A 26,204-nucleotide genomic window follows, 5' to 3' on the forward strand; every position below is an offset into this window, starting at 1 on the left:
GAAATTGTAAAATTCAAAACAAATTAAATAAATAAATAAACTTCAGAAAAGAAAAAAAAAGGAGTTGGAGTGATGGAAGCCTGGCCAAGAGATGGTTTAGGTCCAAGAACACAATGCTCCCAGGGGTGTATGGGAAGCTGTTAGAGCTATGCATCCTTACTTCCCTAATCCTTGTTTGAAAGAAGTTATGACAACATTCTAAAAACTGATCACTAGTTACTTAGATTTGACAAAAGGAAAGAGAGAGGGAAAAAAAAGGATAATGAAAAATTATGGTTGCTACAAAGACAAAAGGACACTAGAATCCAGATTAGACAAAGAAGAATACCTGTAGGAAATTTACTTTTGCACAGAGACCAGAACTGGGGTTCTGCCTGCTGTTGTTAATACCAATAATAATTTTAAAAAAAACTAAGGCAGGACATCCAGGAGGGATGACCAAGTGGCATTTGGGGAGGAAAAGGAAGTTATGGAGACTAGAGAAAAATACAAGATGATTTGGTGAATATAAAGTCCTTAATTCTGAAGCTGAGAGAACTTGTACTGACCTAATGGCCCATTCCTTATACTGTAGTAGGAGCTATGGGAGCCCAATATTGAGTTTAAATCCAAGTTTGTTCTAAGTTACTCCTCAGAAGAGCATTATGGAGGTAAAGTCAGGAGAAAAGGACTTCGTTTTTCAACATTTCAGATTCTCCCAAGAAGCAAAAAAGAGAAATTTTCAGCAAAAAAGGAAATTTAAAAATCAATCTCTTCTTTAAACACATCCCCTTGTTTTGTCTGGTAACTCCATCATGCCTCAAGTTTGGAATCTTTCTTGATGGCAACCTGGAACTGTTTTAATTGTGACTTACATGTCCTTGATCTTAGAGGCAGGAAACCAATCAGATGCACCTGGGTTAGACTCTGCCCCTGCCTGGAAAACAGCCGATACTGGCCTAAATCCCAGAGAAGAACAGCCCCAGTGTTCCACACTGAACTGGAGCTAAGCACCTGGAATCACCTGGCCTTCAATGGAGAAGAATGGTTTCTTGCTTCATCCCTTTCTATCTTCTGTCTTACAGATATAGCCACCGATATAGCCATTTCTAGTCTTCCTGTCTCTACATCCTTCTCTCTACACCTGTCTACTACATCTGTCTCCAGTTGGAGTTGAAGGGTTTCTTACCCTTTTTCTTCCTTCCAATAGAAAACAGAAACTACCAATTTATGACGGTCTGGACCAATGTCCCTGTCCCACAAGGTAGTGAAAAACTGGAAATATGACCAAATCAAGTCTCTCTGGTGACTGTGATCTGGGTGACTCTTTGCTCCTCCTTATCTGTTCCTATGACCCTAGATGTCTCAAGTTAAGCCATAATTCTTCCCATGGGTGAGTTTAAAGTGTTCTGTTTAAAGTCCTGTGGCTTTTACCATTTATTGTCTACCCTCTCCTGTGGGACCCTTGAAGATAGACCTCCAAACTCATAGCAACCTGACTCCTTCCTATCTTTCCAGTCTTCTTTCACCTTATTCTCATGCACATTTGCTATGATTCAGGCATCCTGACATACTCACTGTTTCTCCAACCCAACACTCCATTTTTCAACCTGTACCTTTTGATAGGCCATGACCCATGGCTAGAGTGTTCTCCCTCTTACCTCCACCTATTAGCTTCTTCAAGACTTAGATCAAATGGCACCTTCAAAGGCCACCCTGCCCTACCCTGAGTCCCCTCACATCCCAAAAAGATTTCCTCTGAAATTAGCTACCATCTATACCAGACAAAACTAATATATGTAGAATTGTTTGCAAATTCTAAAGCTGGTTATTATTATAATACAAAAGATCCGTCCATCTCCAAAGGTACAGGTTGAATACTGAATTTGGGGTCAGAGGTCTACCCTTTTTATCTGTGTCACCTTGGGCAAATCACTTAATTCTCTAGACCTCTCTTAGCTCATTTGCAAAATGAGTGTCTTGGCCCTTCCAGCTCTAAAGTTATAATTCTGGTATTAAAATCTCAAATAATCAAACAATAATAACCAATTCTCTGAAGAGTAAGAGAAAGACCTATGGGTGTAGCAGAGTCAGATTCCCAAGCAGCAAACCCCAGAGAGGGAGAGTTCTGGATGAATCAAGACCTCGTATGACCAGACCACTAGCACAGAAATCTATGGAGTATTGCACTTCCCTCAGTTCCCCAAACCTTTGCCCTTTGGACCAGCTCTAGTCATATCTATTTCCACATCTCTTAAATGAGTTAGAGCTGTTTTTGCAGGCAGGGAGCCCAGAGAACTAAATAACCAGGCAGAAAAGTCAAAGCTACAGGAGGACTCAAGGGCAGATACCAAGGACAGAGGGATCTGAGGGAAGAGAAGAGCAGTCAAGGATAGAGATGAGATAAGACAGAGAAGCAGGACAAGGCAAGAAACAGGGAAAACAGATGGTTGTTGACAGAGCTCAAGGATGCAGTTTAGGGAGACTAGTTCAAAAACAAGCCTTTGAACAATGAATGGGGGTGGGCAGGGAGGGAGAAGCTTGGGTCCCACCTTCCCTCTTGGACCTTAAAGGAGCCTCTTGGCACATTCTCGCCATGTGTCTGCTTATATACTCAAAGGTCATAATTTCACTACTTTTATAAATGTGACAAAAAATGATTCAGTCATTTGCATAAAGGAAACAGATTTGAAAGTAAATTGGAGTGAGAAGTTCTGGGGATATGTCTGTCAGAGACTCTGCCCCCAGAGTTTGCTCCTCTGCAAGGGCGGGCATTGGGATAAACCAGAAGTTCTTTCCTCTTTTCTGATGACATGCACCTCTCTGACTGTCTTGAAAAGTCCATGGACCCCTTCTCAGACTTTAAATGCTTAAATTAAAATACACTTACTATAAGACTATTCTAATATAATATATGCTATGCTAATAAAATAAATGCAACATAATACTATACTTATAAAACAAGATAATATATAATAGAGAATTAAAATATCAGAAAGAAAATAAAATATATATAAGAAATCAATTGTAGTGAAATACGATACAATTTTTTTTAGAAACAAGTTCACAGATTTCCAGATTAAAAACTCTTAGACATAATATTCTCTCTAAGGTCCTTTCCAGATCAATCATTCTGAATTTGTGAATGCCTTTCAACTTAGTTCTGATTCCCTTTTTCTTTCATGCTTCTAATTCTACTTCAAATGGAAGCTAATATTTTGGTGCTAAAACCTCAAGATGTTGCCTCAAAATAATATGTCTGTGATTGGTTTAGGGAGAATGAGACAAAAGATTTTTCTATATTAAGCCCTTGCTCCACCCCTTCCCCCACCCTGCCCTGCCATCTGCCTTGGTATTTACAGGCTCTGACACTTAATATGTGAGTGCTTGGGCCAATTACTTTCACTTTATTTACATTAACTTCATCATCTATTATATAAAATGAGGGGGTCGGATATGATGACCTTTGAAGACCCTTCCATCTCTGATTCCATACAGTTTTTTCTATCATCTTCTTCTTGGGGGAGTTAATTAAGACTAGGTAAGCCAGGAAGTTACAAAGTGAAAGATGTTAAAAATAGAATGCATATATGTAGACTAGCTGCACCTGCCTATATATTTAGTGCAAATGAGTATGATTATCTGTGCAAATGATACAACAGTAATACAATTAAGGTTCTTGTAGCCTATAATTTTCATATGGACCAATGAATGTACTCAAGTGTATTTCTCTTTCTTATCTCTATTTACATGCTATTTAGGAAAATTGACATTGTAATTAGAAATTGGTCCAGAAAAATCATAGTTTCTGATGAAATGATCATGAGAAAATAGAACATTTTTCATATTCCTATAATAAAAATTTGGATACTTCTTTGGGAATTTCTTAAAGTGTTCTTTTAATTCAAGTCCAGTTAAGTCCTAATCATACTGGGTTGTTTGAAGGTACTACCCTATATGGAGATTCCTTGATTTTAGCCCTATATGGAGATTACTTGATTTTAGCCCAAGGTCCCACCTCCAATCCAAGCCTGACTCTAGCAACTGTCATTTGGAACATATACATAATTCTTTCTTTTTTCTTTTTTTTTTTTTTTTTGGTTAGCTAGGTAATTATTAAGTGTCTGAGGTCAAATTTGAACTCAGGTCCTCCTGATCCCAGGGCCGGTAGTCTATCCACTATGCCACCTAACTGCTCCTACATAATTATTTCTTGAGCCCCATTAAGACAATATTCCTGCATACAGTTGAGAAATCAAGTTTATATATTTCCCCTAGAAATCCTAAGGGAGATAAAAAATAAGTTTATTCAGGACCGAGATGAAAATATTTTTAGTCCCCTGATGAACAGTGACAGTTTTACATTGGTAGAACCAAGACTGGTCACAATTTGCTGAACAATTGGCCAGGAGGTGGTTTGAAGAATGATTATGTCATATGCCTGAAGTCAAGCAACCATTGCATTAGTCTATCAATAACCATTTCTTGGGCAGGCCTTACCAATGGATGGTGAGCTGGGGCCAGACTTGAATGGGAGGAGAAAGGCCTAGGTCACATCTGAGAAAATTTGTAAGATTTTTCAGAGTACATAAATTGGAAGTGCATCTTTTCAATACCTACATTTCCTCAGTAAGACTTTGTGGTTCCAAATTGAACAATACTATGATCACAAAAGAATCTTAATTGAAGGGCCATGGAAAGACACAGCAATAATTTGGCTATAGCATATCACTTTGGCAAAAGCTGAAATAACAAGGGATGACTTTCTGGGGGTTGGATATGATGACCCTTTAAGACCCTTCCATCTCTGATTCCATACTGTTTTTTCTATCATCTTCTTCTTGGGGGAGTTAATTTAGACTAGGTAAGCCAGGAAGGGTAGGGGAGAACAAGAACAGAAAATTAATTAATCATCAACCATGTCTTTAGATGATTGATAAAGAGGGTTGATAATCACCTCCTGATAGGGATGGACCTAAGGTGAATTTTCAGATATGACTAATGGATGGACTTATTCTTTTTGACTTTGCTCATTGATTCTAAGAGTTGTGTATGTATCTTTTAATTAATTGAGGGGAAGGGAGCTAGGGAGGTTGCTAAAAAGAAAATTTTCAAAAAGGATCATTTAAACATTTTTCTTAATGAAAAGAACAGAAGAGGAGAAGGAAAAATAAACAAACATAATTACTTTGAAAGTAATATGTTAAATTTATTACATATTTTCTTTTTTTTAAAAAAAAAGCAAGTTGATTGTAATAGAGATTTGAGGTTCCGCATGTAATCCCTTTTTTTCCTGTTCTTCTTTGTTTAAAAAATTTTGTCCTACTGGGGAGGGAGTTTAAGTTCAGTATAAAAAAAAAGAAATTAAGGCAATATATTTAAAAATGAGATACTATGTAATATTTAAAGACAGTTCTTGCTTTGTATAAGTGGACCATTCTACAGACCTCTATTAAAGTAATTTTTTTAACATAATTCAAATTTTCCCCATTTCACTTGGCCAATATAACAAAGGCAAACACAAAATAATACCTTTACATGTCAAAAAGTGTACTAAAATTCAGGAATATTAAATAAGAAACAGGATTATGAAATGAAAGGTTGATGAAATGAAAGTTAATAGAAAATATGCATAATAAATTAGCATAGGTGTGCAGTATGTTGTCCCTTCCCCACTCACTGTTCCGATTCTTATCACAAAATTGGCTGAGCAATTTTTTTAAAATGAAACTATTGAGAGATGTTTGGAAAGTGACTCTTTTTTTCCTCTCATCTATCCTACAGTAGCAAGCCATTTTCTCCACAACTAGCCTTTGAACTTTTAAAAATCTTGAAGTGTTAGAGTTTGTCATTTCAATATAAGAAAAAAAATTCACTCAGATGATAAAATGCTTTTGCCAACCTTTTCATCATGAACCTTTTTGCTTGGATCTCCAGTTCTAAAACTTTTCTTTTTCTTGTAACATCTTTGCAGTTAGCAGTCCAATCAGATCCTAATTCAGATTCCTCATGCATAATGCAAATATATATATATATATATAATTGTAATAAGAAACATAAAAACATAAAAAGAAGTGCTATAATAGACATCATTAAGGATGTTTCTGATCAGAAGAGAAATGAGTGCATCATGAACAAACTAAGATACCAAAGTTAGTCTAACAGTGGGACTAGTACCTATGAAATAGTCCAAAAAAAGGTCTCTGACCCATTGGGTAGAAAAAAGAAAAGTGGGGTAGTAGATAGCTGAATTTTGAATCAGGAATACTTAGGTTTAAAGTTTTCCTCTTACACTTAACTTGGGCATGAACCTCATTTGCTATTTGTAAAAAATAAAAATTGTTATTTGTAAAAAAACCAAAAAAAAACAGGAAAGTTGGACTCCACAGTTCAATTTTTCCTTCTGTAAGATTGATCATTACCCTAATCAATCTCAAGAAAACTTTTCTGGGCTCATCAGGCCCCTCTCTTTAGAAACTGGTTTGACCTTCAGAAAGAGTGATATTAGGACTTTAAAGCAGGACACCACTGATCTTCATTATGCACAGACAAAACCAAGGACATCTCTAAATTTTTTAATGTATGCCTAGAGGGGCATCATGGGGCCAAGATTTAGTATACAAACAACATTCCTTCATCATTCTGATGTGAGAAAGGATCCAGTATCTGAAAGTATAGGAAAGGGTGGTAAAGCTGGGAAATCTGAGTCCAGGAAAAATGTTATAATCTTTTTGAAATTTTTCTGTACTAGGCAAGAGGGGGGTGTTGGAATTCTTGGTCATGCCTTTTGGGTTCAAAGAAGGCCCAGTGCCTAAAACAATACTGTCTCAGCCACTCCTTAGGGATGACCCCTATAAGCATGCCCAACGGAGAATACCTGGAGCCAGGTGCTAAACCTGGTGCCAAGGCACCACCCTTGTCCCACCTACCACAGAAATGTTTTTGAGCGGAGTTCCTCTCAGGCTCTCTCTTTTTCCTCCTTGACTCCCAGTGGGGCTAATTCACTTCTTCTCCCCTTCCTTTCTCTAAGCTGGTTCCACATACTGCTAAACTAATATGGCCCTAGCTCTGTGAGGTTGGATCTATGTTGATCTAAGTTTCTTGTCTTTCCTTTGAAGTACATTAAACCTCAACTTCTGCTATTCCACCTCCTTTAAGAAACTCACTATCTCACTCCACAGGACCTAACTTGTTCACTTTTGTGACACCTGTAAAGTGAAGTCTACACCATTCTTATCCTCCTGAGTAAGAGAGTTGGTGAGTTCTTCACAAATCTGACCCGATATAGATGGATCTTTAAGCCCCCTTTCCAAAGCCCTTTCCTCCCATCTTCAGTGGGAATCAACAAATATGATGGCATAGGAAGCAGTTATGGGACCTGTGCGGTTCATCTATCACTATGTGATCCAGGTAAGTCATTTCCCCATCTCTCAGTCTCAGTTTCCTCATCTTCAAATTGAGACATCTTGGCTAAATGGTCTCTTTCAAGTTCTAAATCTATGATCCTGTAATAAGACCCAAATTCTCTGCCCTCAGTTTCCTTACCTATAAAATGAGGTTCTTAGGTTTAAATAATGTCATCCAGAGTTTAGTTTAAAATAGAAAGACAAACAGAGCAACAATTATCTGTTTTTTCCTCTCTCCCTCACCCTAGAGTTTGGTTAATAAAAGATAAACAAAGATAGGATAAGAACTCAGATTTTTCACCCAGGCCCATTGTTCAATCAGTGAAAGTTGAGTTTGCAAAAGTCTCTTTCTTGAGGGTCACTGTAGTATGACAGTGGCACAGTCAGAGGGTAGGGTCTAAATTAGATAGGAACAAAGGAATGGTGTTTTGAGTCCTTTCCACCAAGACCAGAAGGACCAATCTTTGTCATATCAAAATCACTTTAATCTTATATTTCTGATCAAATATTAGCTTCTCAGTCTCTAATTTGGGTTTGAATGTTAAGATCTACCCCCTTCAAGGTCTGTTGTCTCTCCAGCTATAACTCTGAAGACAGGCTCCATTTGTGTGAAGCAGCATGTTCCTCCTTTAATTGCATGGACGGGTTTGGTTTTCACTGTTGTGTCAACAGTTAGACAAAGACCATCCTGAGAAGGCAAGGGAAAAAAGACAAATAACTTCTTATACTTAGAACATTTTGGAAAGTGAGAAATTCCAATGTCTCATAATGTCTATCAATATGATAACAACATAAAGCATCAAGTCAAAATAGGAAACGGTAGTCCTGCTATTAATCGGATCTTTGTTAGTTCTGACAGGGAACAGACCTTATGGATGGATTAGAGAGACATAATGTAATCAATGACACCTTTATTACCTAGATCACTAATACGTAATCTAAATTTTATGACTCTGTGTGTGATTTCTATAAATATTTTTTCCTCATTAAGCTCTTGGCTGATATCTTTAATGATATCTTCCCGCCTATAGATTTCTAGGTAAGATCTTAGAGAATATAATTTCATGTATAATGTAACTCATTGTTATTTCCATTTTCAGTCTGAGATAATTAAGGTTAGCAGAAATGGTGCTTCCTGATACAGATATAGATCCATGACTTGGAAAGAGTCATGAACAATACCACGAGAAGCAATTACCAGAACTAACATGGATTTTGAGCCAGGCAATAATATAATGGGTTGGTAGAAAGGTGAGCCTACCACTTTTCAATTCAATTGCTCAATTTTCGAACCTTTGTTTCAGTTAAAGTAAAAATATTCTCTAGGATTTTACCTCTGGATTTTACTGAAGTTCTTGCCTTTGGTGAGAATTTCCTCTGGTTAAATGGGCATCTGGATACACCTCCTGGTCTCTGACACCCACTAGTGTGAGAATTTTTATTCTGGAAAATTTTGGTGTTTAAGGGCGTCTGGAACCTTCTAGTGAGTAAAGTGGGCTGCTTTTGTTGTATGCAGTGCATCTAATTGTTTGTCTATTTTGTCATGGGACAATCTAAATTTAAAACTAGAGATCCAGGAGAAAAGCTACCTGTTTTCTATATGACTAAACATTATGACTCTAATGATCATGTATCTTATCATCATTGGGGTAAACTAATAAGTAATGATTGACTTCATTGGGATTCTTTTGATAGACTTAACCTGGACTATCTTAAAACAAAATTAGCTTCAAAAACTAATAAGACATCTAATCAGAAATGAGAATGAACCATAGGTAATCTTGTCTCCTTTTCACAAATGAAGAAACTGAGGCTTAGAGGAGATAAGAGCCTTGACCAAGGTCACAAGGGATGAGGTTTGAATGCAAGGAGTAGTGTGAGCAATTATACTTTGAAAAGTGACAATGCTACAAATGATTGATTTGTATTCATGACTTCATTTATTATTTCCTTGATTGTCTGATCTTAAATGATGGAGAAAAAATTAATGCAGATTCAAGTTTCAAAAGTATGATGCACGTTTTTTTTTTTGAAGAGCTGGTTGTTAAAGATTTACTAACTCACTCCTGAATGCAAGCCTAATCTGTGGGTCCCCGTTAGGCAGTCCAATGACTAGAAGGAGCTTTTATCAGATTTACAGATTATTTGGTGTCAGAAATGCAGGGGGATGAGGGTACTGCTGTTTCAACTCCTTTCTCTGACCCCTCCTTGCAAAAGTGCCATTGCTCAGAAAACTGGCCCAACTGCAAAGAGACGGGCACTGGATCTGGGTCAGGGAGCTTTCCCATGCCCTTTTAGCCTTGCCAGCTGCAGGCTCGGCTCCTCCAAGGCCACTCAAACCAGGTCCCTCTGGTGGAACTGAGCTCTCCTCCAACATCCATTCCCCAGGGCAGCCCAGCCCCTAGCCAGAGGTCCTCAGGGGAGGGCTCCAGCACTCTCCCTCCTTGATAAAGTCAATCAATAAGGATGATTAAGGACCATTATGGCAACAGTGAGGAAATAGGAAAAAATAGGAAAAAACTATTGAACTTGGCTTTCTGGCTCTGGCTGATGCTGCCCAGGTTGCTCAGGTATGACTGAAAACAGGATCAGCCTTTGGAGGCTGAGGCAGCTGTGCCATGGATCCCTGCCCCCTGGCATCAGGCACCTGGCCATGGAGGGAGTGGCCTCTGCCGTACTGTTTCCTTGCAAGAAAAGTAAGGCGGGCTGCCTTCCATGCTGTACTTCTAGGGGAGCCTACTTGCTCCAGATAGGTGTTAGGGAGAGGCAATGCATGATCACAATCCCCTTGGTGAAGTGGAGTAGACAGGGCACTGCAACTGGAGTTCTGGAAGACCTGGGTCCAATGTCACCACTAGCTGTGTGACTCTCCACAAGTTGCTTAGCCTCTCTGAACCTGCTTCCTCATCAGTAAAATGGGCTAGTTGAGTCTAATGACTTCTGAAGTTCCTTCCAATTCTAGATCGATGATCTTAGATTTTTATATATTCCTCCTAAAACTTGGTGTTACAGATCCTGTGTATAACTCTCCCTGACCTCCACACTGGGGCCCAACGATTAGATTCCTCTCTTGCCTCCTTTGCCTGGCTTATTCTCCTTTTCAACACAAGGCACAAACTTCTATCTCCCATCTCCCCACCCCACCACTCCTATTCCCTCCTGGATTCTTTTGGGAATTTATGTGGCGATACATGCCCTCTTGTTGGCTCTCTATAGAGATCCATAATAAAATAAAATTTATATTGAGATTAGCAAAGCGCTTTCTACAAGTTATATCCTTTGAACTAAGTCAGGACTTACAAAATAGAAAACTTAGCTCAGAAAGGTTAGTGACAAGGAACCTAAACATAGCAGTTTGTTTAATATGTTGAATGTGCATGTTCAACTTTGTTCACTGCCATGAGGAGTGGGAAGGGCAGGGAGGTAATAGAAAAATGTAGAATTCAGAAATTTGCAAATGGATGCATGTTGAAAAGCTACCATTGCATGTAATTGGAAAAATAAAATAAAATTTCAATTAAAAAACTCATCTGAATAGTCCCATACTTTTGGATGTCAAAGTAAAGAAACTAGATATCATCACAGACCATTGAGGGAGACATTTGTCCCTTGGTGTTTCTTATTTTGTAGGACAAGTGCTTCTATTAAATTGAAAATCCACTGGGGAATTACAGCTGGGGAATTGTAGTTGGGTGAAAACAAAGTGATTTAATTTGCTGTTAAACTGTCCCAGAGCAAGCTTAAAATAAAATATTATGTAAGAGTTTGAAGCAAATCAGTATCACTTGAATTCTTAAATTCACCAAAATAAATTGCTTTTTATCCATCACACAATCCCACACAGGGTTTCAGCGACCACCTTTTTTTTTTCCTTATACTTTTTTGCAACCTCAGATAGGCTTTTTGATTTTAGCATTCACTCTGAATTTCTCTTACAAATTGAACTTAGGAGGGACAAACATTTTCTGGGGTTTCCTTGGGGCCACCCAGTGAAACCCATGAGAATTATGGGACATTACAGAAAGTAGAGATGAATATATGATGGAAAACTTTGACCTTATGAGTCACTATTTCATCAGGGGTGGGGGATTGCACAGGATCACAGAATTAGATCCCAAGGTGATCCCAGGATCCTTCTAGTCCTGGAATCATAGACATAGAGGATGAATTAAAAGACATCTAGTCCAATCTCATTCTTTTACAGAAAGGGAAACTGAGGAAGATTAGCTAAATGAACAACCATGATTCTAAGTCTGCCTGAAAAAGCATTCATGACAGAGATGATGGACCAACATACAGAAGAAAAGCATTTTTAGATGAGTTAGTGTGTACATACTTGAGTGGACTTCCTTGTAATACAGAGATTTATATTTCTTTCTCTTTTTTATCTCCATGGATAGGAGGGAGATGATGGGGAGCATAAAAACATGAATGTTTGATAATTGAGAAGAAATGTTTAACATAATTAATATGCACATTTTCAAAGACCCCCTTCCCTTTATGAAAGTCATAAGAAAAATAACAAAGTTAGAATTTGAATCTGAATCTTTTGACTACTAGTATGAAAATTTCCATTGCTAATGTAAATGGGAACTTGTGTCTTAGAGCTGAAACAGATCTTTGAAACTCATTTTATAGATGATCTAAAATTCAGAAGTGAAGTGATTTATTCAAGGTCACAAAGTAAGGAGAATCGAATTCAGACCTTCTGATGAAAGATCCAGTGCTCTTTGCATTAGACCACAGATATGTCCTTATATCAATCAACCAACAAATATTAAGTACTGTTTGTGCTAGATGAGAATGAGACGGTTCCTGTTTGCAGTGTGACAAAAGAATGAGACAATTCCTTTTTTGCAGAGAGACAATAATTGGTCTGTATCAGCTATGAATACTTGTAAGAATAAAGCTCTTAAAAAACTAAGCACTGAGATTTAAAATTTTGCTGTTAACCAGCAAAATGAATGGATTAAGAAAATTTATGCATAAGAATTTATTCATAAGAATTTTTATATACATAAGGAAATTTATACATAAGAAAAGCTTATATATAATTATTACTTATTGTACCTAAAAATTTTTGGATATGACTTATGAAGTTCATAAGACTGTTAAGTGGAGTACAAAAAAAGTCTTGTTCTTAAAAAAGGAACTTTTAGAACCATCTAATCATAAAACTTTATCCAGAATTTTCTGTGCTACAGAATTTCAACTCAGTAAAGGGAAAATCTATGCGTGGTGTAATCCACAAGCATGTTTGACCCAGAAGATATGTTTATACACACACACACACACACACACATACATATATATATATATGTATGTATTATATAAAAGCCTGCTTCATCTGAGGATATATTTCATATACAAGCTCATTTGAAGATTTACTGTGGGATTATTTCTAGTGATAAAGGAAAAGACAAAGAAAAATTGTATGGGTAAATCTTAAGGCCCTGGTAAATTTTGTTATTTGTGATAAAAGTAATTTAATTAGGTACGATCTCCCATCTGAAACAAACAACCTTTCCTTTTATAAATACCATTTTACTTAAGGAAAATGGTACTTAGAAACTTTGTGATCATTGGGATTTATTTGTATCTTTAGAACTTTGGAGATTTATTTAAGATATTTAAAAATAATTTATACCAACTTAGGTTTATTAAATTCCAAATTTAAAATATTTATTTTTCCTTTAAGGTTGAATAAGAAAGAGATATCTATCACTTTACAAGTTCATAGCTAATGTATTTCATGATAGTTTTGTGATATGTCTTTTTAACATCAGGAATATTTATTGCTGTTTTTAAGAAAGAAAAACACTCTCAGAAAAGGAATATTTTCTAAAAATGTTTAGCTAAGCTTGATGTGCTCCATAATGAAATTCAACAAGCCCTGCCATGCACAAGAGACACCAGGACAAGGACAGGAGTATTGATGATTTTTGCAGATGTCTTCATGTTAAAGAGTTTCCCAGAGGATGAGGACTCAAGGAAGATTCTGAAGAGGATGTGAAAGGGAAGACAAGAAAGAAAAAGACACATTTGCATAAGCCACCAATATTCTCCAAATTTCTACTTTGGCATTTCTATGAGGAAGGTGAGAATATGATATGCAAGAAAGAACGTTAGAGTCAGGAGGACCCAGGTTCAAGGCTCACCCATGCCAGGCTGGGGCTGGGTGATCATGGGCAAACCTCCTAAGCCCAGGCAACCTACAAAGTTCACAGCAAATAGGGATTGTCTCCTTTTTACTTGTATTCCAGACATCTAGTCCACAATTGGTGCTTAATATTTGTTGGTTGGTTTATATAAGGACCTCCCGGTACTGTAGTGCAAAGATCACTGGATCGTTAATCAGTAGATCTGAGTTTGAATACTAACTAATGTTGCTTCTTACTTTGTATTTGATCTTGGGTAAATCGCTTCTCTTCTGCATTTTAGACCCTCACCTGTAAAATGAATTTCCAAGGTCTGCTAAATTCATAGTCCTAAGACACTATAAATGACAGACAAGTTACCATTTACATTAGCAGTTGGAATTTTCACATCAGCATTCAAGGGTCTCAAGTTCAAATCCTGACTTTCCTATTTATCTTGTGACTTTCTTTGTTTTTAAGGGTTTTTTTTTTTTTGGCAAGGCAATGGGGTTAAGTGGCTTGCCCGAGGCCACACGGCTAGGTAATTATTTAGTGTCTGAGATGGGATTTGAACCCAGGTACTCCTGACTCCAAGGGCTGGTGCTTTATCCACTGCGCCACCTAGCTGCCCCCATCTTGTGACTTTCTTAAAGGAAAGAGGGACTTTGAAAATATGTGTATATTAACTTTATTAAACATTTCATCCCAATTCATTTTTTTTTTTTACATTTCCCTCTCCCTCATCTCCCTCCTACTCATGGAGATAAAAAGAGAGAAATATATCACAGGGGAGACCACTCAAGCAAATTATGTCCACACTGCCACATCTAAAAATGATTTTATTCTGTATGTTGGCCCATAATCTCTCTAGTATGAATGCTTTTTTCTGGGAGAATGCTTCTTTATCAGGCACTGGAATCACGGTTCTTCATCTAACTGATCAGAATTTTCAAATCTTTCAAAATCATTTTTACAACACCAAAGTTATGAAAATAAAATTGGTTTTCTGGTTCTGTTCTGCTCACTTCAGTCTTCAACAAATCACCTCACCTCTTTGAGCTTCAGTTTCCCTATCTATAATAAAGGATGGGGTTGGACTTGATGGTTTTTAGGGCATCCTTGACTTCTATGATCCTGAGATCACCTTGGGATCTAAATCTGTAATCTTGTGAGTTCCCCATTCCCTCATGAAATCAGGGTTCCTAACCTGCCCTGCCCCCCCCAACAAAGTCCCCTCCAAAATGGAAAATTGGAGCAAGAAAATTCCAATTTTGTTCATTTGCTATAAGTAACTCAATCTGCAGGCTTTCAGATAAGTGATTTAGAAATGTTAGGAAATAGCATCTGGTTTGAAGCATGCTGATGTCACCCAGTTTTTGATGTGTCACAGAAGAATTTAAAATTAGGAGAAAAGTCTTAGTCCTTACTTGCTGGATAGGAAGGAAGAGAAGAAGAGGAAATGAGAAGAAAGGAAAAGAAAAAAGAAAGAAAAAGGAAAGTTCAGAGAGAATGAGAGAGGATGGAGAGAGAGAGAGAGGGAAAGAACAGGGAAAGGGGAAGAGGGGGAGAGAAAAGTGGTAGAGAGAAGAGAGGAAAAAGAGGGAGGGAAGAGAAAGATCATCCTTATCCCAAGTTGGGTTCAAATGATACCTGTGGTTCCTGTCTTAAAAGTCTTACATTAATGGTGAATGCTACAAAAATAAATTTAGATAGCAGTATCAAATCTAAATGATAAAAAAATGTTAATGAATGTCAGATATAACAGAAGGATATTGGGCTAATGAAAAAGGCAAAGGAACATAATAATAACCAATCTTGGTTTCAAAAGAACAAAGATGAAAACATCCCTCCCTCTTGCTGGTAAGGAAGTGCTGGACTATAGATACAGAATGAGGTTTCTGATATGGCCAATTTAGTTTGTTTAACTGTTCTCTCTTTGTTTTAGGTGATAATAATGACAAATAACACTTTTTAAAAGAATCAATATATTTTGTGAAAAATGCCATGTTATGTTATCCAATACTCAAATCTCAACTTATATAAGAATGCCACCATTAATCCTTGTAATTTGTAAATCCTAAGCCAATATATATTTTAAAAATTCAATTTGATAAAAAAAAAAGATGAAGAAGAAATGAGGTTAACTGCCCTTAAGAAATCTATACTCTCATGGGAGTTGGGGGTGGATAATATATACTCCTAAATAACCCTAACATAAAGCAGATGGGGTAAGTGCAAAGGAAAGGGGGTTCTATTCCAAACAGTTAAGAGAATTCTGGGGTAGGGAAATTACAAGAATCCCGGAATCTAGGCTCCTTTTCATTTAAAAGTAGGTTTTTAGCACTGAGTGTCTTGAGCAGGAGGAAGAGAGTCAACTTGATGCCCTTTCCTAGACTGGTCCCTTCTTTTCTGGTCGTCCATCACTCTGCAATCTAGTGACATTGGCCCAATTCCTTGAATTCTATTGTGACTATTCTATCCTAAGACTCCAAACACACCTCAGAATACAAGTTATTCCCAATCATTCACAGAGCTCCAGCTCCCCATCAAAACCTCCTGAATGGAAAAGGGTAAAGTTGCTTTGAAGGGATGAATATAACACAAACACACATACATGCTATTCATGAAAAAAAAATTATTCAGCTACCAAGGGGAATTCATTACTACATATTCACTGAGAGCATCTGATGGACATTTGTTTAGTCGAGTAGTTTTTTCAGTCATATTCAACTCTTCATTATCACATTTGGGGGTTTCTTGGTAAAGACACTAGAGTGGTTTGTCATATCCTTCTCCAGCTCATTTGTTAGAAGAAGAAATTGAGATAAATAAAGTCAAATGTCTCTCCCAGGATCTCACTGTGTCTTTGCTTGGAATCGAACTCAGGTATTCTTGACTCTAGGGTTGGCACTCTATCCTTTGCTCTAACTAGCTGCCCATCTAATATACATACACACCAACAACACATAGACACACAATACAGAAAGAGTAAATGAAAGATAAGCTGAGATGAGATGACATTGGGGCTAGGAGGAACCAATAAAAGATCCTAATAGACTTAGCTAAGATCTTGAAGGAAGTTAGGGAAAATAAAAGTCAAAGGTAAGATACAGAGGGTTTTGTTCAAGGAATTCCAAAAGGGCCAGTGAAGCTGGGATGCAGAGAGTGTAGAATATAAAATCAGAAAAGAAGAAGGGGCCAGTCTAGGAAGAGCTTAAAATGTCCAACAATGGACTTTGCATTTGATTCTGGAAACAGCAGAAATTCTTGGGAATTTGGAGTCATACAACAGCTTAAGAAAATTTATGCTTCAAGAAAACCACTTTGGCAACTGAAGGGAGACAAAATGGAAGGGGATTAGATTTGGAAGCAGAGAGACTAGTTCAAAGACTATTGCAATAGTCCAGGTGAAAGGCGATGAATCAGGGCAGTGGTTGTAGGACTAGAGAGAAAGGAACATCGAGGAAATGGGTGTTGTGAAAGTAGGCATGACTGGATCTGGCCAAGGATTGGCTAAGTGGGGCTAAGTGAGAGTGAAGAGCTGAGAATGCCACTGAGGCTGGGAATCTGGAAGATAAGGGGATGATGGGGTCCTTGACTGCAATGAGGAAGTTTGGGGAAAAGTAAGGGCTTTGGAGGAAAAGAGTATGACTACAGGAACCAGAGACATGTCTCACCCTCAAGGAATTCAGACCCTCAGGTAGATAGTGGAAATGGCTTACATAAAATACACCTTTCTTCCCCAATTCATGTTTTTCCTGTTTATAAAATTGATTACAGGTTTTAGAAGAACTTTCCAAAACCACTCCCTCTCCTAGAAAACATTCTGGGACTTTTATTTTACATTTTTATTACATTTATTTTCCAGTTCACGCATTATAAATCTGGGTAAGAGAAAGGTCATAGCAGATCTATCCCCCCCACAATGATTCAACCTTGACTTCACATGATGATATTCAGGCTTCATCCTCTAAATATATTAAGATATTCAAACTTCATTCTCATAAGAAAGAAAGAGAGAGGGGGGGAAAAAACCACCATAACCTCATTAAAAAGGGCACATGATTCAGAATATTGCCTGGCAGGATTTGGTTGATCATAATCATTTCAGTTTCATTGGAAAGATTTTTTTCTAAAAGGGCTGTTTATTCCAACCAACCAGGAAGAATTTAGGTCAGCTGGTGAACTAGAAAGAAGATTGTTGTGGTTTTTCTTTTTCCTTTCTTCCTCCCTTTCCTCCTGTTTTTTAAAATACATCATTTATTAACACCCACCCCAGAGTCTCCTCTTGTAAAAATATGAGTAGCTATACCCAGATTGTGGTTTACTCTTTAAAAAAAAATCAATGGAAGCAGCCTACTATGTCTTCCCAAACCCCAACAACATTCAAATAAAACAGAGGAAAGCTGTCACCAAAAAAGAAAAATCATTGCATAACCTGGGTTAAACTACTCCTCCCAGGTATATTTAATAAACTTAAGTACCACAGAAATACCTTTGGAGCTTCAGCTTTCATATTTTTAGAGGAGCCTTTTCTTCTTTGCTGATCTCAAGCATTTTGGGGCCCTTTCTTCAGAGACAGAGTAGCTGCATTTTTCTAGGGTCCAGGAGACTTTCTTTAGGTACAAGTTCCTTTTGTCTTTTAATGACCCAAAACATCTGGGAAGGGTTTGCCCTCAACAACAGCCTACCATTGGATAACTCTTGAAAATACCACATGCTAGAAAGGACACTGTTAAGTTGAAGCATATCACCCCAGATCTTCTTTGAAAACAGCTCTCAATCTGTTATACCATGATGCCTCTGGTCATTTATTTACCAAGAGAAAAAAACAAGCAATGAAATTGCATATGCCTTCAGCTCTTCTGGAACCTTTTTTACGGTTCCCTGAGGAATCAATTGTATCATGGTCAGCTCTCATATGTCATAGACTTGCTCAAAAACCTTTAATGACTTTTCAACTAGCCTTTGGCACCAGTCCCTGGAAGAGATGGATCTTTCACCCCCTTTCCTCTCTCCACAGATGGAAAACACTGATAGAGGCTTTTTTTATGACCTGATCTCTTCTGCCGTACCCAACACAAAAGCATTCATTTTAGCTGGGTTTTCAAGTCACCTCATGATTTGACTCCAAACTACCTGTCCAACTCCAACACACCTTTTCAGTGCATTGTTTTCCATCCCATCCCTGCTTCTTGAACAGGCTCCTACTTGCTGGCATGCCCTCATTGCTCCAACCTGTCCGGTCACCTTATCTGATCCTAATATAGATTATCTTGGACTCTTCTCTCTCCTAGTCAGTCTAGTACAGCATTACATTGATACTACCTCTGCAACAATTCTTTTGGATTTCCCCCGATACCAACCTTTTTTACTATCTGGCTGGAATATTTCAATAGACTCCTAAATGGTTTCTTCCACTCCACCCTATTTCTTCTCTCCCCCCAACCCATTCTTCATAATCATATGCACAGACCTGATCATGTCACTGTAAAAAAAAAAAAAGAAAAAAGAAAAAAAGAATCTTCAGTAGCCTCCAATTCTTTATTGGGTCAAGGTCAAACTCCTATCCCTGGGATTCCAGGTCTCCTAGAATCTGGTACCAATATACCTACCCTCCAGGCTATTTCATATGACTCTCCTTGGGCATCCTATGTTCCTGACAAACTGAAGTCTGTTCTGCTTCCAACATAGACATGTTTAGAGTCCACTTTATGTACCTTTATTCATGTTTTTCTCTCAGGTCTGAAATTCCCTCCATCCACTCCCCCCAACCCTTCCAGCTTCCCCTTGCTAAATTCTCATCCTTTAAAAGTTCAATTCACAAAAAAATAATCTGATTCAAAATGGCCCCTCTTTGAGGAAGTCTTTCCTGGTTTAGACTCTGACTTTACTTCAAATCTCTAATTCCCTTAACTACTATGCTAGCGTATCAGTTATCTACTTGTATCTCCCAGCAGTGGATGAAGTATTGAGCCTAGAAGTAGGAAGACTCATCAACCCGAGTTCAAAATCTAGTCTCAGTCACTTAATGGGTGTATGATCCAGGGCAAGTCACTTTATCTTGTTTGCTTGAGTTTTCTCAAATGCAAAATGGGCAAGGTATATCATCTTGTTTGTCTGTTTTCTCATCTATAAAATAAGGTGAAGAAGAAAATGGTAAACTACTTCAATGTCTTAATCAAGAAAACCCCAAATGGGGTCCCCAAGAGTCAGACACAGCTGAACAACAATAAAAACAGTGGGACTTAGTGTAAACCCTAAATATCTGTTGAGGAAGGAAGTCAGTGAAGCTCTACCTTCATAATTCCTATTCATTCTTCAAGTCCCTCATGATAAATCATCTCTAAAATGGCTATCTGGATTGCCCTCTACCAGAAAGTGATCCCTTCCCTATCCTCCCTGCTTTCCCAGTTGCAAAGTGCTTGGTCATAACTCTTGGAGCAGATTTTCACTTTGCCACAGTTACTTCTGGTTATTGAGGAGGAAATTAGACTTTCAAAGTATGACATCCAGTGGCACAAAAATAAGTAGGGCCTAAATTACAACTCAGGAGCCATTCCCCAATTGATAAATAATCAAAATAAATGAAAAGTTTTCAGGTGAGTCTATCAATGCTATTTATGACCAGATTAAAAAATGTTCTCACTCACTACTGACTGGAGAAATGCAAATCAGAATAATACTGAGGTACTAGCTTATACCTATTGGATGGCTAATAGGACAGAACAGGAAAATGGCAAATGTTGGCAGGGATATAAAGAAAAAGAGACATCAATACACTGTTGGGGAGTGTTATGAAATAATTCAACCATTCTTAGAGGAATTTGGAATTATACCCAAGGGTTAATACAAGGAATTGGAAATTGTGGGGATGCCCAAAAGTTGAATGGCAGAACAAGCTGTGGTATGTGATTGACATGGAGTGATATTCTTCCATAAGAAATGACAAGCAAGATGCTCTGAGTAAAACCTGGAAAGACTTACCTGAGCAAGTACAACATGAAATGTATTGTATACAAAGTAATAGCAATATTATAGGATAATCAGCTATGAATAATTTAGCTTTCTCAGAAGTCTATGACCTAAGACAATTCTGAAGGACTTTTAATCTAAGTAATAAAGAATGTTTTCCAAACCCAGAGAAAGAGCTGATAGCTCCAAATACAAATTGAAGCATACGTTTTTTTTAACTTTAAAAAACCCCAGCAACACTGGGTGATAGACTTAGCTCCTCTCAGCAGTTCAGTGATCAAAGACAATTCTAAAAGAGTTGGAATAGAAAATGCCTTCGAATGCAGACCAAAGCATACTATTTTCCCTTTTTAAAACTTGTTTTATGTTTTTTCTTTTTCATATTTTTTCCTTTTATTTCGGTTCCTTCTCTTACAACTTGACTAATATGGAAATATGTAAAATATGATTGTATAACCTATATGATTTATAACCTATATCAGATTCCTTGCTGTCTTGAGGTGGGGGAGGGAATGGAGGAAAGTAGAAAAATGTAGAATTCAAAAGCTAGCATAAAGATGAAAGGTGCAAACTATCTTTACATGTATTGGAAAAAATAAAATAAAGTGACATTCAAAAAAAGGGGAAAAAAATCAGGTTCCTGAATCCATTTTCTAGGGCTCTTTTTTGTACTTTAATAGAATTTTCAACCAAAGAAAAATCATCTCAATACAAAATTATCTGACAGAAAGGAGGTGGGTGGGCATTCATGCTTGCAATCCAGTTCTCAACTCTTTCCCAACATGTACATTTTTGCATGTGTGTGTGTGACCCTTAGCAAGTCACTTAGTCTTTGTTTGCCTTAGTTTCCTCATCTGTAAAATGAGGGTGATGGACACGATGGCAAAAGAAATGTCTTTGACTCTACTAAGGTACAAATTTCAGTAAGCTTTTTCATTCATTTGGAGCCCTCAATTTGAAGAAGTAAAGATATGGGCTTGGTTTCCTGGCTGTGTGCCCCTGAGCAAGTCACTTAAGTTTCCTTAGTCTCTGTGTTTTCATCTATAAAATGAGGGAGTTAGAGTAGCTAGTCAGAAAGATCTCCTTCAAAGCCAGGTTTGTTATCTTGTGTTATCCCATGATCTGGGTTGAATTTGACTTTTCCTAATGACATAAATAATAGCTCCATAAAGAGCAACTATTGGTCACACAAACTGTGGACTCCCAGCTATTTTTAACCCATAATAATTTACTGATATTAGAAACCTGATCCCATAGAAATATACACATGAGGGGAAAATCCTTAGGGGGGGGAATCTATCACTGACAGCTTAGGCTAGCTAAAATTGTCTCCAAAAGACCCCACCCACCCAATTATGTACCCAAATTGTACCTGGCTGATCTGAATTAAAAGCAGAACAAGATAGAGGCAACTGATTTTCCATTTTCTGACTTCAACACACACACACACACACACACACACACAGAGAGAGAGAGAGAGAGAGAGAGAGAGAGAGAGAGAGAGAGAGAGAGAGAGAGAGGCTGGCATGTTACATTAACAGCCATCTCAAAATTTTTCAACCACAAAACAACTCCTAGATCATATTAAAACTACCTATACACATGGCTGGTTCTCTGATTAAGAGTTTTTCTTGTGTAAAGGGACCTTATTATGAATAATACTACTTCTTTGACTGAGTGTTCTCAATTAAAAAGTCTCACTTTAACCAGTCTATAAATAATCCAATACTCATTTCAGATGACTATTTTTCAGCAAATCTGTTTGACAGCAAGATTGTCAACAGAAAGAAATGACCACAGAAAATTTCTGATCTTTAAAAAAATATTTCCCAACTAATTTTCTAGGAAATGATTATCAGCAATTTAGTGAAAATATCCAATTATTCAAAAGCACATTTAATACACAGTTTTCCCCATTCTCCTAAGTCCTAGATGCTTTTGGAAGCCTAGTGCCAAATTCTTGCTCCACATTTCTCCTTCAAGCTCAAAGAATTATAGATTAAAAGATTTTGGGGGCCATCTAATCTAATGCCACTATTTGAGAGGAAAAGCATATGATTATCTTCTTCTATTATAGAATGTTAAGTTCAGTTAACCTTGATTTTTTTTTTTAGGCTATGGATGAAATAACAAAAAGTGAATTTATCCATGAGGTTTTATGGTCACGATCTTAGCTAGACACCTATAGGTGGATGACAAGCTTAAAGATATCAATCAAGAGCTTAATAAGGGAAAAGTATTCATAGAAATCTCATGAAGAGTTGTAAAATTTTGGTAGTAAACCAATCAAGTTACATATTAGTATATAAAGGAGTCATTGATGACTTTATGATCCTCTGACCCATCTATAAGGTCGATAATACGTCAGAACTGACATAGATTCAATTAGAGGCAGGACTACTGTCTCCTATTCTGACTTGATATTTTATCTTATCAGATATGATATAGACATATATATATATATATATATATAACATTGGGATTTCTCCCTTTCCAAAAATGTCATAAGAATTGATTCAACTCTCTTTTAGAGATAACCAGACCAGTTTCCTGCTTTCTCAGAATGATCTTTACTCTGACTGTTTACACAACTGTGAAAGTCAAACTAGCAGCTGTAATTAGAGGCTGTTTCACAGCCTTGAGGCAGGGACAGAAGCTAACATTCAGACTTATAAACCCCAATTAGAGGTTAAGAACCCAATTTTTGATAAAAAAAAAAAATAGGATTAAAGACCATAAATGTTCACAATACTGATCCATCTCAAGTGCAAATCCTAAGATCTGATTGGGAAGTATAGATAAAGATTAGGATATTATTAGGATTATTATGACTGGAAGAGATATTAGAGTCCATCTAGATGACTCCTTTCATTTTACAAGTAAGGCCCAGAGAGGTAAAGGTGATTTGCTGTTAGAATGTAAATTCCTTGGGAGTAGAGATGGTTTCCTTCTGTGTATTTGTATTCTTAGCACCTAGCACACTTTAAGGACCTTAATTAAATGTCTGTAGATTGATTTCTCAAGGTCATGCAGGAAGTAACTGGCATGGCCTGATGTCAATCCCAGGTTTTATATTTTTACTACAAATCCAATATTTTTTTCATACACCATTCATCTCTGGAAACCAAGGTCAAGAGAGATGAATTGACTAGGTCAGGTTCACAGAGTTAATGGAAAAGTTGAGACCAGAGCTCAATGCTACCCATATAGTTTGCTTTTTCCTTTATAAGTTCATACATTTATATTATTTGCTCCTTCTCCCCAATGCCATTTTCTATCCCTCAGCTGGCCAAACAGAGAATGTTTAAAAATAACTGCAAAGCCCTTTTGATCATTAACTAGTTTAACTGAGGGTTTAAGAGAAGGGCAGAAAAGATTCAGCTTGGACCTCAGTATAACCAAAACTGGGGGGGGGGGGAGTGATACCAATTCCATAAATCATTTCCAGAAGTGACAATGATGCCAAGCCAGATTCTCATAAAACTTGGTGCCTGGCCACTCATCTCAAAAGAGATGAGCATCTCTTTCATTTCAAAGTGTTTCATTTTAGTAAGGAAAATGATATAACTGCTCATTCCATCGCTCCCTACAACTTATTCCCAGAGGCTGCCAAATCCCTAAAAATGAAAGTTGATTTTCCTGGTCTCTACCCTTCTCATTCTTCAAGGGTAGCTTCACCTTAAAGACCTCTTTTGGCTGAACAGGAAATAGCCAACTTACCATATCCTGAAAGTGAAACAATTACTCTTCATAGGACTTTCCTCTTTGGTATAATCACAATTGTTTTTTGAAACCAAAGGAGCTTTTTTTTTGGGGGGGGGGGGTGGAGAGAAAAGTAGTCATTTCAACACTTATAGGCAGGTGTCATAATTAGAGAAATTTTTTCTTAAATTTAGGATTGGCAACTGAAATTCATTCCAGTCTAATTCAAACCTTTTTCATTAACTATTTCAATGAGAAGATGAAATGAGCCTCTCTTCCAACCACCATGAAGTTTCACTCTCTTTCTAATAGGGGCAAAGTTTACCATCACATTTTCAACTCCACTTTCTATAGTGCCCTTTCATTCACATGAGTTTCACCAAGTGTTCAAGAAAACTCCAGAAAATGTTTTTCTCCCAAAGTATGTTATAAGCAAAATTCAGAATGAATTGCTAGAATCAAAAAGTGAAGGATTAGTGACTCAATTGAACCTCTCTGAGAATGTAAAGAAGTGATATAATAATTACAAAGTAACAAAATGGTGGTCTCAAATTCTATGTGAGATTGTGTGATGGCTAAAAAGCAATTTATTTTGGTGAATTTGGCTTCACAATTCAAGAAATATTGATTTGCTTCAAATTCTTTCATAATACTTTATTTTAAGCTTACACCATGACAGTATAATAGCAAATTAAGTCTCTTCAGTTTTCACCTGACTACAATTCCCCAGAGGATTTTAAATGTAAAAGAATACTTGTCCTACAAAATAAGAAACACCAAGGGTCAAATGTCTCCCTAAATGGTCCATGATGATGTGTAGTTTCTCCACTCCAACATTCAAAAGTATGGAACTGTTTAAGTTTCTAAGTTTGGGTTTCTTGTCACTAACCTTTCTAAGCTGAGTTTCCTGTTCTGTAAAATAGGAATACTACCACCTGGAATATCTATTTCATTTGGCTGTTATGCTCCCGAAAGAGAAAACTTAAAGAAAATGTTTTGTGTTCTTTTTTTTCTTTATTCTGATGATGGAATAGTTGCAATCCAGTAATGGGTTGATTCAGGGGTAATTCTGAAAATGTCAAATTTTTACTTTTGCTACTTTCTTGGTTCCACTTTGGATCATAAAGAACATTATGAAAAACTAATTTTGGAGCACTTCACCTAAGACATGCAACAACTTTTCCCTGATGACCTCATCTTAAAGTTAGAAGAGAGGAAAAATGTATTAGTGAATGCACCTAAGGATGGGGGAAGCTAAGAATGCCCTTAGAAGCCATCCACACTTTACCAAGGAGGGCCTCTCCCAAGAGTCATTGAGCAAGGGAACCGATGTTTTCAGGACTATGATTTCAACTCCAGATCAAGGAAGGAGAATTAACTAACTCCTGTCAAGTCCCAGGATTAGGTACTGTCTGTCCTTCATCCTCATCCTCTTTGAATATCTTCTCAATCCAAATTTTATTGTATGGGGGGGTCCTCTAAAGAGCTATCAAAAGATATCTATCACCATGTGAATTTCCCAAAAGAAGCCATGAGGGAACAAGAGTGGTATGGGAGGGAGGAGAGAGGAAAAGAGGAAGTTAGAAATTTGTACAGAATTTTGTGTTGCAATGAAGAATAATGATGATGAGGATGTCTGTCCTTCATTTTTTTTTTAGGTTTTTGCAAGGCAAATGGGGTTAAGTGGCTTGCCCAAGGCCACACAGCTAGGTAATTATTAAGTGTCTGAGGTCAGATTTGAACCCAGGTACTCCTGACTCCAGGGCCAGTGCTTTATCCACTGTGCCACCTAACCACCCCCCTTCATTCTTTTTTTTTGTCAGCTTTTTATTTTTTATTTATTTAAGGCAATGGGGTTAAGTGACGTGCTCCAGGTCACACAGCGAGGCAATTATTAAGTCTCTGAGGTTGGATTTGGATTCAGGTCCTCCTGATTCTAGAGCCGGTGCTCCATGCACTGCACTACCTAGCTGCCCTTTGTCCTTCATTCTTAAAGAAGACCATG

General features: G+C 37.4%; 1 long non-coding RNA gene across 1 annotated transcript in view; it reads left to right on the forward strand.

Annotated features, from left to right (window-relative positions):
• The first annotated feature begins 6,954 nt into the window (after positions 1-6,954).
• The window catches only part of LOC141490791 (uncharacterized), a 78,214-nt gene continuing 58,964 nt past the window's right edge, over positions 6,955-26,204 (forward strand). The window contains exon 1 of the long non-coding RNA XR_012469341.1: positions 6,955-7,389. This is a non-coding gene — a long non-coding RNA (uncharacterized LOC141490791). The remainder of the gene's footprint in view (positions 7,390-26,204) is intronic.

Source organism: Macrotis lagotis, chromosome 6, assembly GCF_037893015.1.
Source record: "Macrotis lagotis isolate mMagLag1 chromosome 6, bilby.v1.9.chrom.fasta, whole genome shotgun sequence".
Taxonomy (NCBI): Eukaryota; Metazoa; Chordata; class Mammalia; order Peramelemorphia; family Peramelidae; genus Macrotis; species Macrotis lagotis.